This window comes from Rhinatrema bivittatum, chromosome 1, assembly GCF_901001135.1.
Source record: "Rhinatrema bivittatum chromosome 1, aRhiBiv1.1, whole genome shotgun sequence".
In the NCBI taxonomy this organism is placed as follows: Eukaryota; Metazoa; Chordata; class Amphibia; order Gymnophiona; family Rhinatrematidae; genus Rhinatrema; species Rhinatrema bivittatum.
In genome coordinates, this window is record NC_042615.1 from 509444749 (window position 1) to 509455960 (window position 11212).

The 11212-nt window shown below is 41.4% G+C and overlaps 1 protein-coding gene across 2 annotated transcripts in view; it reads left to right on the forward strand.

Moving 5' to 3' along the window:
* Window positions 1-7502, forward strand: part of CXXC1 (CXXC finger protein 1) — an 82185-nt gene extending 74683 nt beyond the window's left edge. For both annotated transcript variants that reach the window (XM_029611530.1, XM_029611538.1), the window contains exon 15: window positions 7272-7502. The gene's annotated coding sequence lies outside the window, so the exon portion shown is untranslated. The remainder of the gene's footprint in view (window positions 1-7271) is intronic.
* The last annotated feature ends 3710 nt before the right edge of the window (window positions 7503-11212 follow it).

Here is an 11212-nt window from a genome sequence, read left to right on the forward strand (position 1 = left end):
CACAGTAACACTGGATCAGGCAAGGAACAAGGAACGCAGGAACATAGGACGGCAACTAGCTTCTCAACAATGAGATGACCCGTTTGCCAAAGCATATATACAGGGCTCAGATGATGTCATTGTCGTGCGCCACGGAGGAGTTTCCCACGCTTGGCCTAGGGGCAGACCCGACGCCAGTGAGGACGCTGAGCCCTGACATGAGGAGCAATGCGAGGTCGAAGGCCGGGATAGGCCGCGGGACGCCAGGGGCTGGCTGCGGCTGCAGCTGCAAGGAAGGATGGACCAGGCCTTGCGGAGGGGAGTCCAAGGTGAGCAGGGCCGGCCATGGCACCAGTGCGGCTGGGACGTGCAACATAATAGATCTGAAATTTCATTTTTGAGTTCCTTCAGAACCCTGGGGTGCATACCATCTGGTCCGGATGATTTGCTACTCTTTAGCTTGTCAATCTGGCCTACTACATCGTCCAGGTTCACAGTGATTTTGTTCAATTAATCTGAATCATCATCCTTGAAAACCATCTCTGGAACCGGTATCTCCCCAACATCCTCATTAGTAAACACAGAAGCAAAGAATTCATCTAGTCTTTCTGCAATGGCCTTATCTTCCCAAAAGAGCCCCTTTAACCCCTTGGTCATCTAGCGGTCCATCTGACTCCCTCATAGGTTTCTTGCTTCGGATATATTTTTAAAAGTTTTTATGAGTTTTTGCCTGTACGGCCAACTTCATTTCAAATTCTCTCTTAGCCTGCCTTATCAATGTTTTATACTTAACTTGGCAATGCTTATGCTTTTTTTTAATTTTATTCAGATGGATCTTCCTTCCAATTTTTGAAGGATGTTTTTTTGGATAAAATAGCCTCTTTCACTTCACCTTTTAACCATGCTGGTAATTGTTTTGCCTTCCTCCCACCTTTCTTAATGCATGGAATACATCTGGACTGCGCTTTTAAGATGGTATTGTCCACACCTGTTGTACATTTTTAACCTTTGCTGGCGCACCTTTCGGTTTTTTTTCTATTTTCCTCATGTTATCAAAATTTCCCTTTTGAAAATTTAGTTTTAGAGCTTTAGATTTTCATATTGTCCCCCTTCCAGTCATTAGTTTAAATTTTATCATGTTATGATCACTATTGTCAAGTGGCCTCACCACCGTTACCTCTCTCATCAAATCCTGCATTACACTAAGAAATCTAAAATAGCTCCCTCTCTCGTTTGTTCCTGAACCAATTGCTCCATGAAGCAGTCATTTATTCCATCCAGGAATTTTATGTCTCTCGTATGTCCTGATGTTACATTTATGCAGTCAATATTGGGGTAATTGAAATCTCCCATTATTACTGCACTGCCAAATTGGTTAGCTTCCTTGATCTCTCTTAGCATTTCATCTTCTGTCTGATCATTTTGGCCAGGTGGATGATAGTATACTCCTATCTAACACACATGGGATTTCTACTAATATAGATTCTACTGAGCATTTAGTCTCTTGTATGATCTTTATCCTGTTGGACTCTATGCCCTCTTGGACGTAAAGTGCTACACCTTCACCAAGTTGATCCTCCCTATCATTGCGGTATAATTTGTACCCTAATATAGCACTGTCCCATTGGTTATCCTCCTTCCACCAGGTCTCTGAGATGCCAATTATGTCTCTAATCATTCACTACTATACATTCTAACTCTCTCATCTTACTTCTCATTCTGGCATTAGCATACAGACATTTCAAAGTGCGTTTTTTGTTTGTAATAACAACCTTCTTTTCCATTGATATGGATAATTTGGAATTCTTTAGCTCAGGTGACTCATTACTTATAGGCACATGGGCTACTTTTGCTTTTATTGGAACCTCTCTGTTGGGATGCCCTAACTCTCCTGTTTCATTAGTATCCTTCAAAGATACATTCCTCTGAACTATGCACTGCTGAGTGATTGTCGGCTTTCTCCCTTGTTCTAGTTTAAAAGCTGCTCTATCTTCTTTTGGGAAGTTAGTGCCATCAGCCTGGTTCCATTCTGGTTAAGGTGGATCCCGTCCTTACAGAAAAGTCTCCCCCTGCCCCAAAAGGTTGTGCAGTTCCTTACAAAACTGAATCCCTCTTCCCTGCACCATCGTCTCATCCACGCATTGAGACTTCGGAACTCTGCCTGCCTCTGGGGACCTACACGTGGAACAGGAAGCATTTCAGAGAATGCCACCCTGGAGGTTCTGGATTTCAGCTTTCTACCTAAAATCCTAAGTTTGGCTTCCAGAACCTCCCTCCCACATTTCCCTATGTCGTTGGTGCCCACATGTACCATGACAGCTGGCTCCGCCTCAGCACAGTCTATAATTGTATCTAAGTGATGCATGAGGTCCGTCATCTTCACACCAGGCAGGCAAGTTACCAGGTGGTCCTCATGTCCACCAGCCACCCAGCTATCTACATTTCTAATAATCCAATCACCAAATATGATGGCCGACCTAAACCTTCCCTCCTGGGCAGTAGCCCTGGGAGACTTGTCCTCAATGCGAGAGAACAACACATCACCTGGAGAGCAAGTCCTTGCTGCAGGATCACTTCTTGCTACACCAGGTAATGCTCTCCAACTAGGAGACATTTCTGATCCAAGGCAGCACCGGGGCTATCAGAGTTGATTTGGGACTTGGCTACTATGTCCCTGATGGTCTCATCAATGTACCTCTCTGTCTGCCTCAGCTTCTACAGATCTGCCACTCTAACCTCCAGATATTGGACTCGTTCTCTGAGAGCCAGGAGCTCTTTGCACCGGGTGCACACATACGATCTCTCACTGGCGGGTAAAAAATCATACATGTGATACTCGATGCAAAAGACTGGAAAGCCCCCTTCTTGCTGGTGGACTGCTGCCTTCATCTTAATTTTGTTGAGTTCCTAGTTAAGTTTAGGTTGCTAAGGGAGTAGGAATTAGAATACTTTAAATTTATAGGTGTATTCACTAATTAATCTGCTAGTGACCTACAAGGGGCTGACTAAACTCTCAATAAGGGCTGGTGCAATAGTTTGATTTAGAAAAGAGCCTGATAGATTTTTACTGAGAAAATGTATTTTACCTAAAAATCAAGGGTTGAGCAAGGAGTGGGTTGGAGGGAAAGACAGACACTAGAAATAACTCCCTCTGGCTTGCTTATTATCTCAGAAACACACAAACTCTAAAGAATATATCCCACTATTAAACCTCTCTCCAGACTTTTTTAAGTGCAAGAATTTCTAAAACTTTACTTACCAATCCTCTTCAACCACCATTAATTTGATCTTCACTCAAAGGATTGAAAGGTTTGAGATTCGCGCACCTAGTGGTGTCCACTTCCGGTCCTCTTCTACTGCAAAAGGTGCAGGACCTCTGGAAGCTGGGGCTGCGGAGTTCAAAAACTGGATCGCTTGCTGTGAACTATGGAGTCCTCTCCCGGGGGATGCTGGGAACAATATACAGATGAGTCTTCTGATCCTTTTCTACTGCAAAGGGTGTGGGGCCTCTGGAAATGCTTCCAAGTCCACAAGCACTTGCATGGGAAAAGCCATCTGTTCCACTGGAATCACAAAGGTAGAGAAACCTAAGTGGGGACTGCTCACAAAGTTGCAAACATGTGAGGTGCTTCCATTGTCATTTATAGGGTCACTGCTTGCTCAAGGACAGTCATGGGTGAAGGGCTCTCTCTCTTTTCACTGCTGAAGCAGAGTGGTGGACTTGGTTCCCATGACAGTTTCTTGCTTTTGGGCTGTAGTATCTGGGTCCCCCAGGCGGCCTGGGGCACTGTAGCACTGGATGTTCCAAATGGAAAGTGTCAGCTATTTCTAAGGCTGCCTCTATGATAATCTTTGGGTGCTGGCATACCCACTGTTGCATAGAAAGATCTAAGCCATCCACAAACTGCTCGACTACTTCAGAGCCTATTTTCCCCTCAGGCTGCATCTTTAAACTGGTAGAAAATGTTTTGTGGACTCTTCCCAGTTTGAAGGATGTCCTGCTGAAATTGTTGCAGGTATACTTCTGGGTGCATCCAGCTCTCTGTTTGGTGGCTTTAACTTCTGTTTAGCTAGCTCATTCATCAGGTTTTGCAGCTTGAAAGGCAATCTGGCTGCTGCCTGTCAGTAGATTCCTGAGGTATGTAGTCCACATAGATTCTGACCATCCTGACAGCCAGGCAGTTTGCTCAAAATAGACCAAGAAACAGTCTGACTCCTCACCTGGAGCCATCTTAAATATCACGGGAGATAGAGGGGTTAGGCTTTGCTATAGTTGCTTGTAGCACTTCTGCTTTCTGGGTCAGTAACAGCTGATGCTGACTGAATTGTTTCTGTAGCACCAGCCGGTTCTGTAGTTGTTGTTGTCCCTCTGTGAGGACCTCCAGTAGACACTCCATTTTGGCTTAATGTGCTCTGGTGCTACAGAGGCTGCTGTCTTCGGCCTCGGAGAAAGGAAGGAAAAATCCTTAGCCTGTCTAGCTCTAACTCACCACCCTTTTCTTATCTGTCAGGCAGGGCTAGCCCCCATAGCCTGTTTTACTCAAGTCCTGGTTGCCTCTGCAGCAAGGCTCTAGGGAAAAAAATTCTTCTTTCTTTTTTTTTTTTGGTCGTGGGTCTCTGTTCTATGCTGGCGCTTAGAACAGAAATCCTACTGCTTACACCATATGTGATTTTTTTGAGAGCAGTATTAGACTTTAGAAGGAGGCTTGAAGACAGAACAGTCTGGATTCCAGCCATTCTCCTCAGAAAATGTGTTATTCACAGTGAAGCAGAACAATAACAGAAACAGCCTACTTATCTCAGCAGCATAAATCAAGACTTCCAATATTCATACTTGGCAGGATATCTGTCTTTCTCCACCTCAGGGCCTCTCCGTTCCTTCATGGGCCTGCTCAACTAAACACCCTGGGACCAGGATTTCCTTCTGGGTGGTGCCTTAAGGTGAACCAGAATAAATGTCTGGTCCTGGTCTTTTAAGAGGGTCTTGATATTCATTCCTTTATACAAAGTGCTATGAATACAAATAGACAATCAAGTAGCCATGTTCTATACAAACAAGCAGGGAGAAACAGGATCCTACCACCTTTGCAAGAAATTGATAGCTGTATGAAAATGGGCAACCAAAAGGAAAATGCAGATTTCAGCAATTTGCCTACTAGGGAAAAAATCATAATAGCCAAAAGATTAAGCCGTCAACTACAGCCATACAAATGGTCTCTTGACAATCTCATACTGCAGAACTTTTTCATGACTTGGGGAGCACCAGTAATAGACCTCTTCGCATCTCTGTTCAATCACAAACTACCACAGTATTGAACCAAAAGACCATCACAAGATGTGAGAGTGAAGGATGCCCTTCTGATTCCATAGAAAGGCAACATAAGTCTATTCATGTTTTCCAATACCACTAATAGCAAAAACAATTCTAAAACTAAGAAAGAACAAGGGAACAAAGATCCTGATAATCCCTTACTGGCCTCAACAGAATTGGTTCCCTTGGTTACACAGGCTAGCCGTAGATATACCGATAAGGTTACCAACAGTTCCAAACTTGTTAACTCAATATGAGGAACAGTTCTTCATCCCAGCATTCAGTCTCTAGCATTAACAGCATGGATATTGAGAGTAACATAATCAAGCAATTACAATTGCCACAAAGAGTTAATGAAATTTTGTTAACGTGCAGAAAGGCTTCCATATAAAAATCATAGAACTTCAAGTGGAAAAGATTTACTAACTAAGCAGAATATAAATACAATAAATAAAAAATAACTGGTGTAAAAATAATGAAAATCAACCATTTACATATACAATCAAGAAAATATTTTGGTATTTACTTCCCTTCATGGATTTTGGACTAAAGCCAAATTCCTTCAGCGTCCATTTAAATACAGTAGAAGTTTCTCACAACCTGATTGAAGGAAAACCAGTTTCTCATTAACCAGTAGTGGCCAGAATCATAAAAAGTATACATAACCTAAATCCTCCACTGAAAGAATCAGCACCATAATGGCACTTAAATAGTGTTGACACAGGTAATGAAGTCACCATATGAGTTAATGGCTAATATGGAAATGAAATTTGTGGCATGGAAAACTTGTTTTTAATAGCAATAACATCAGCCAGAAGAGTAAGTGAGGTACAAGCACTAGTAATCTATACACCATACACACAGATAGTCAAAAATAGAATACTATTCAGAACTCACCCAAACTTCTTGCCAAAAGTACTGTCACAGTTCTACCTGAATCAAGAAATAGTATTTCCACCGTTCTTTCCAAAATTGCAAGCAACACCAGTTGAACTGGTATTACATACCCTTGATTGCAGAAGAGCACATTTGTTCTATTTAGACAGTGCAGACACTCAGAAAATCAATTCAACTTTTCATATCGTACAACACAGCTAAAAAATTTATAATAGTCAAAAAAACAAAACATTATCAAGGTGGTTTGACTCAATGCATTTCTCGTTGCTATGTAACTGTTGGTTTGGACATGCCACAACCAATAAGAGCAATGTCTATATCGATCGTGCAAATAAACTCTTATCAATCCAAGATATCTGTAAAGCTGCCATGTGGTCAACAATACAGACTTTTGCAAAGCATTACTATTGGGATAAGGATTTACACAAAGACAGTATATTTGGGAAAAGTAGTTCTTAAGAACATTTTTAAATAATCAAAACAAATTTCCCACAAAACATCAGATGGGTTGCAGGAAAAACAAAGAATGTCAGTCAAAGATATTTATTTCAAGCAATCCTCAACTAGGGAGTCAACTAGGCTGTTTGGTGGGCTTGTCCACAGAGAAGACAAAGTTGCTTATCTGTAACTGCTGTTCTCCGGGGACAATAAAACAAACAGCCACACTGTCCCCCCCGCCTCCTCTCTGGGAAGTTTACCTGGCCTGGAAAAAGACTGAGGCAGAATCGCTTCCAGGGACTCTAGCGCGAGAAGTCCCATGCATGCTCAGTAGCTGAAGTTGCTTTCTGAGCTATGAGAAGAAAAAAAAAAGGACTGACTTGGTGCCGTTGGATGATGTCACCCATTTTGTGTAGCTGTTTGGGTTTTTTTTGCTGTCCATGGAGAACACCTGCTACAGGTAAGCAACTTCACGCAGCACACCTGTTACAGGTGAGCCACTCCATCCCCTGGCAGATCTCCTTTACACAGCAAGCAAAATCACAGCCTGAGCAGGGGGACAGCTATCCTTTTATGTGGGTTTTCTTGTTCCTTTTTCTTTTGACAGAACCATAACTGCCTGTCTTGTTTGTCTATATTAAAACAGGTGACATCTCACAGCCCAGTGGGGTTAATGTGCAGGGACACACAAGAATCTTTGACCTGGAAATTTAGGACATTGACTCATGCCTTGGGAAGATTTGGGACTTCCGGTGGAAATCCAGAACCATGAAAATCCCTCAGACATGGTCTCACAGATCTGTAAAAGCATATTTTTCGCTTCTCTCATCACTGATTTTTCTCATTTTTTTAAATAAAAATTCATAAGCTCTTTTGAGATCTGGTTTATATATATATATTTGTCAGCTTTTGTCTGTATTCAACAGACTGCATTGTTTGCATTACCTTCAGAAAGAAGTTTCTTTTTATTTTATGATCAAATTAGACTTAATAATTAGAAGGGAGACAATAAGTAAATTTACAACTCTAGCACCAGACTTTCAAAAGGGAGACTGATAAAATGAGGAAAATAGAAAAAAAACAAAACGTGCAGCTACAAAGGTTGAATGTACAACAGGCATAGATATTGTTTAAAAATACCATCTTAGAAGCACAGTCCAGATGTATTCCAGGAATTAAGAAAGGTAGAAGGAAGGCCAAACTGTTGAATATGGAGGAAAAGAAGACACTTCGGGCAGCTTTCATCGCAGGCAGGAAAAGGACTTGAGCACAATTCAGCGCCCTCTTTTATTGTACATTCATACAAAGGCAGATGATGTGTCATTACATGATTGGCTACTTTCCCCATAGCAATAGACATGTCTCTACACTATTGGCTTTGGCTCAGGGGGTGTGCACGGATCATTTCATTGGCTGCTGAAATCTATACCTCCTGACTTTGTCCTGCCTCTGACTAAGGAACACCCAGCCCTACTTTCAGGCTATCAGGATTAATTATAAACTAGAGAAATACATGACAGTCAGGTATCCTTTCCCAGGCAGAGACTTAAGCACAAGTGATGCTTTTATTCAGGCAAATGTCAGGGAGAAGGGAAGTTAGTGTTTAACCCTGATGAAATGGCTTGCTGGCAAAGCTCATATTTCCCACATCTCACCCTTTCTGTTTTTGTTTAGGCAGCTCAATAAAGCTTTAGACCCTTACTGAAATCTGTTATGTCTTGGTATGGGCTGGAGATAGGGGAAGGAGAATATGGAGAGAAGAAAGCTGATTCGGCGTGGTGTGCCAGCTGCCGATGAGCTCCTGAATCTCCATATCACCCAGAGCTGGTGCAGCGTGGTGTGCCAACGCTGCAGGGCTCAGGATTCCCTATTAGGCATCTTACAAGACATCTTTGTATCCGGGCTGAGAGCAAGGTTTCAGTATGGATATGAGGTTGGGTATGCACTGAATACAGCATCACAGGCAGATAATTAAGACAATTATGGTCATTATAATAGAAATCACCCTTTTGAGACCAGAAATATCAGGGAGTCAGGACCATAGCCAATCCCATGGAGAAGTTGGTATTCTGTCTGAAAGTGGTGCATCAGCAACCATGGTTTCTATCTGCTCTATGGTATGTGTGAGGTTTGCTTTATAGTCTGATATGTACACACAGCAATGAGATCCAATTAATGCACAAACACCACCCTTTAAAGCTAAAATGGTTTCTAAGGCATAGCGGTTCTGAATGCTACTTCTCTAATCTGAGAGACTTCTGTTGTGAGTAGTTTTAATGCATGGACTGTCTGATTAAATATGGCAGTCGTCCAGTTAGCTAGGATGTGTAAGTCTCTGTAATTCATATCTGTCCCCATTGGGGGAAACAGGCTTCTAGCTATCTGAGTTTCTGTATACTTTTCTATGGGATTATTTATCGCCTCCCCTTTGTTACGGAGCCTTGCTTTGGGTAATTTTTGACTGCATAGTATGAGGGGAGGATGTAGCCTAAAGTGCATCTGTCTATCCATCTTGGGGAAATGTACATATATGCTCTACGCCCACATAACATCCATATGTTTCCTAACAGATTAGTGGACATGTCATTGGTTATCATTTGGGCTATATAACTACAAAGGGTAAATCCTTCATCCCCTCTATACTTTCTGTACTTGCTTGGGTCTCCCACTGCACATCCTGAAATCTGCCAATTGCATACATATATGTGGTATAATTATGTAAGTGTTCAGTGATTAATACAAAGGTTCGGTTACAATATGGATATTTCCCACCTGAAGTCCCTTTCCCATCCCCTGTATCATAGTCCCAACAAAGAGCGGCAGTCTCTTGAATACAGCTACCAATGTGTAGTATGGTATTATTAACTGGAGAGTTAAAGAAAACACCTCTCTCTAAAGGATAATTAGTCCATACTGTAAGGTTAAATGGTACAGCATGCATCAGTCGTTCTCCGCAGGCTTGGGTTGGCATGTGTGTGCAGATCCAACAGTCTGTTCGATTCAACAGGTGTGAAAAGTTCTGTGCATCGAGGATGTACATGTTGTTCTGTCAGAGTCCTTGTTCTGAAATCGCCATAGCTGGAGAAATAAGGCAAAAGATGAGGGTGCAGAACACAATTGTTAATGAGTAGGCATTCAGGCAAGAAAAGGCGGCTAACAAGTTCTCTGGAGTTTTCTCAAGGCCTTGCTGTTCTAAGAGTTGTGCAGATTGGTTGGATAGGGCCTTGATCTGTCCCCAGGTCATGTGGTGCTGCTTTTTGCGAGGAGTCCGGTCTCTGTCCTTCTGAGGGCTGTGGAGGCTCAGGGAGAAGTTGGGGATCGGGTCCTGTAGACCTGGACACCTTTCCATCTCTCCACGGCTTGATTGGACCTGTGGGAGCAAGCACAGAAACATATCCTCGTCCCTTTGATAAGGGGACAGGACCGTGCCAGACATTAAATATTCTATACAAAACTGATGGCTGTGGGTGACTAACCCTAGTCCCATAATGATTACTCATGGCTGTGGTCTTATATGTGATATGTTTAGATGATTTAAAGTGATTTAAAACAATACTTTGTTCTTGTTCAGCCAGTCCTTCTTAGGGGGAAGTCCAGGGGCAATCCCTCCTTTTTGTTTTTGTTTTCAAGAGCTCTTAAGGGTATGATTGGCTCTCTCCACAATGGCTTGCCCTGTGGTGTTGTAGGGGATGCCAAATAAGTATTTAATGTTCAATTATTGACAAAATTCATGCAAAGGAATGGCTGCAGTAAATAGAGCCATTATCAGTTTTCAGAACAGAGGGTAACCCCATTATCAAGAAAGTTTTTATGCAGTGATCAATTTTCATTCAGTAAAATAGCAATAAATGTAAATTAATCATTTAAAGGAAAAGTCATTTGTAGTAAGCTGAATCACAAACAAGTATTTCAGACATTACATTAACATATGTTACACAAGACTGACACATATTCATTCATCCTGCAAATATTAATTTACACAAAACTGACACATATTCATCCATCCTGCAAATATTCATTCATAGTCTTCTTGACCTCAAGACAGACAACAGATAACACATAATATGAGCTAAAAATCTTAGCAAAAAGTTATCAAAAACAAAATTAGATCAAGGATCAAAAATCAAAAGTCAAAAGGTGTTAGAAAAATGTTAAAATAAACTGCAAAGTGTTAATCTTCACATCTCTCATGGCAGGAAGGCTATAAATCTGGAAAATATTAAAAACTGGCATACAGCAAAAATTTATTAAGGTAAGGATTAAAGTGAAATTCTTACTTTCTTAACCTTGGAGAATCAATTCTATCATTCAATTTAATAAAATCAATTTGGATTTGCAAGAAAAGGCTTGGGAGGGATTGCTTTATATGTAGCAACCTCTGTCAGTAAAAATTTTAAGGTTCAGAATTCTGTAAAAATTTGTGAAAAAGAAAATAAAACTGAAGTGTCCTTAAGACATGAGGACCGCAGATCTGAAAAATAAAAACTAGTATACAACAGAATTATTAAAACAATAATATAATATAACTGGTAGAATAGCATAGCGCCTCCTAGTGGAGACCCCATCATTACTTTATAGATTGCAACT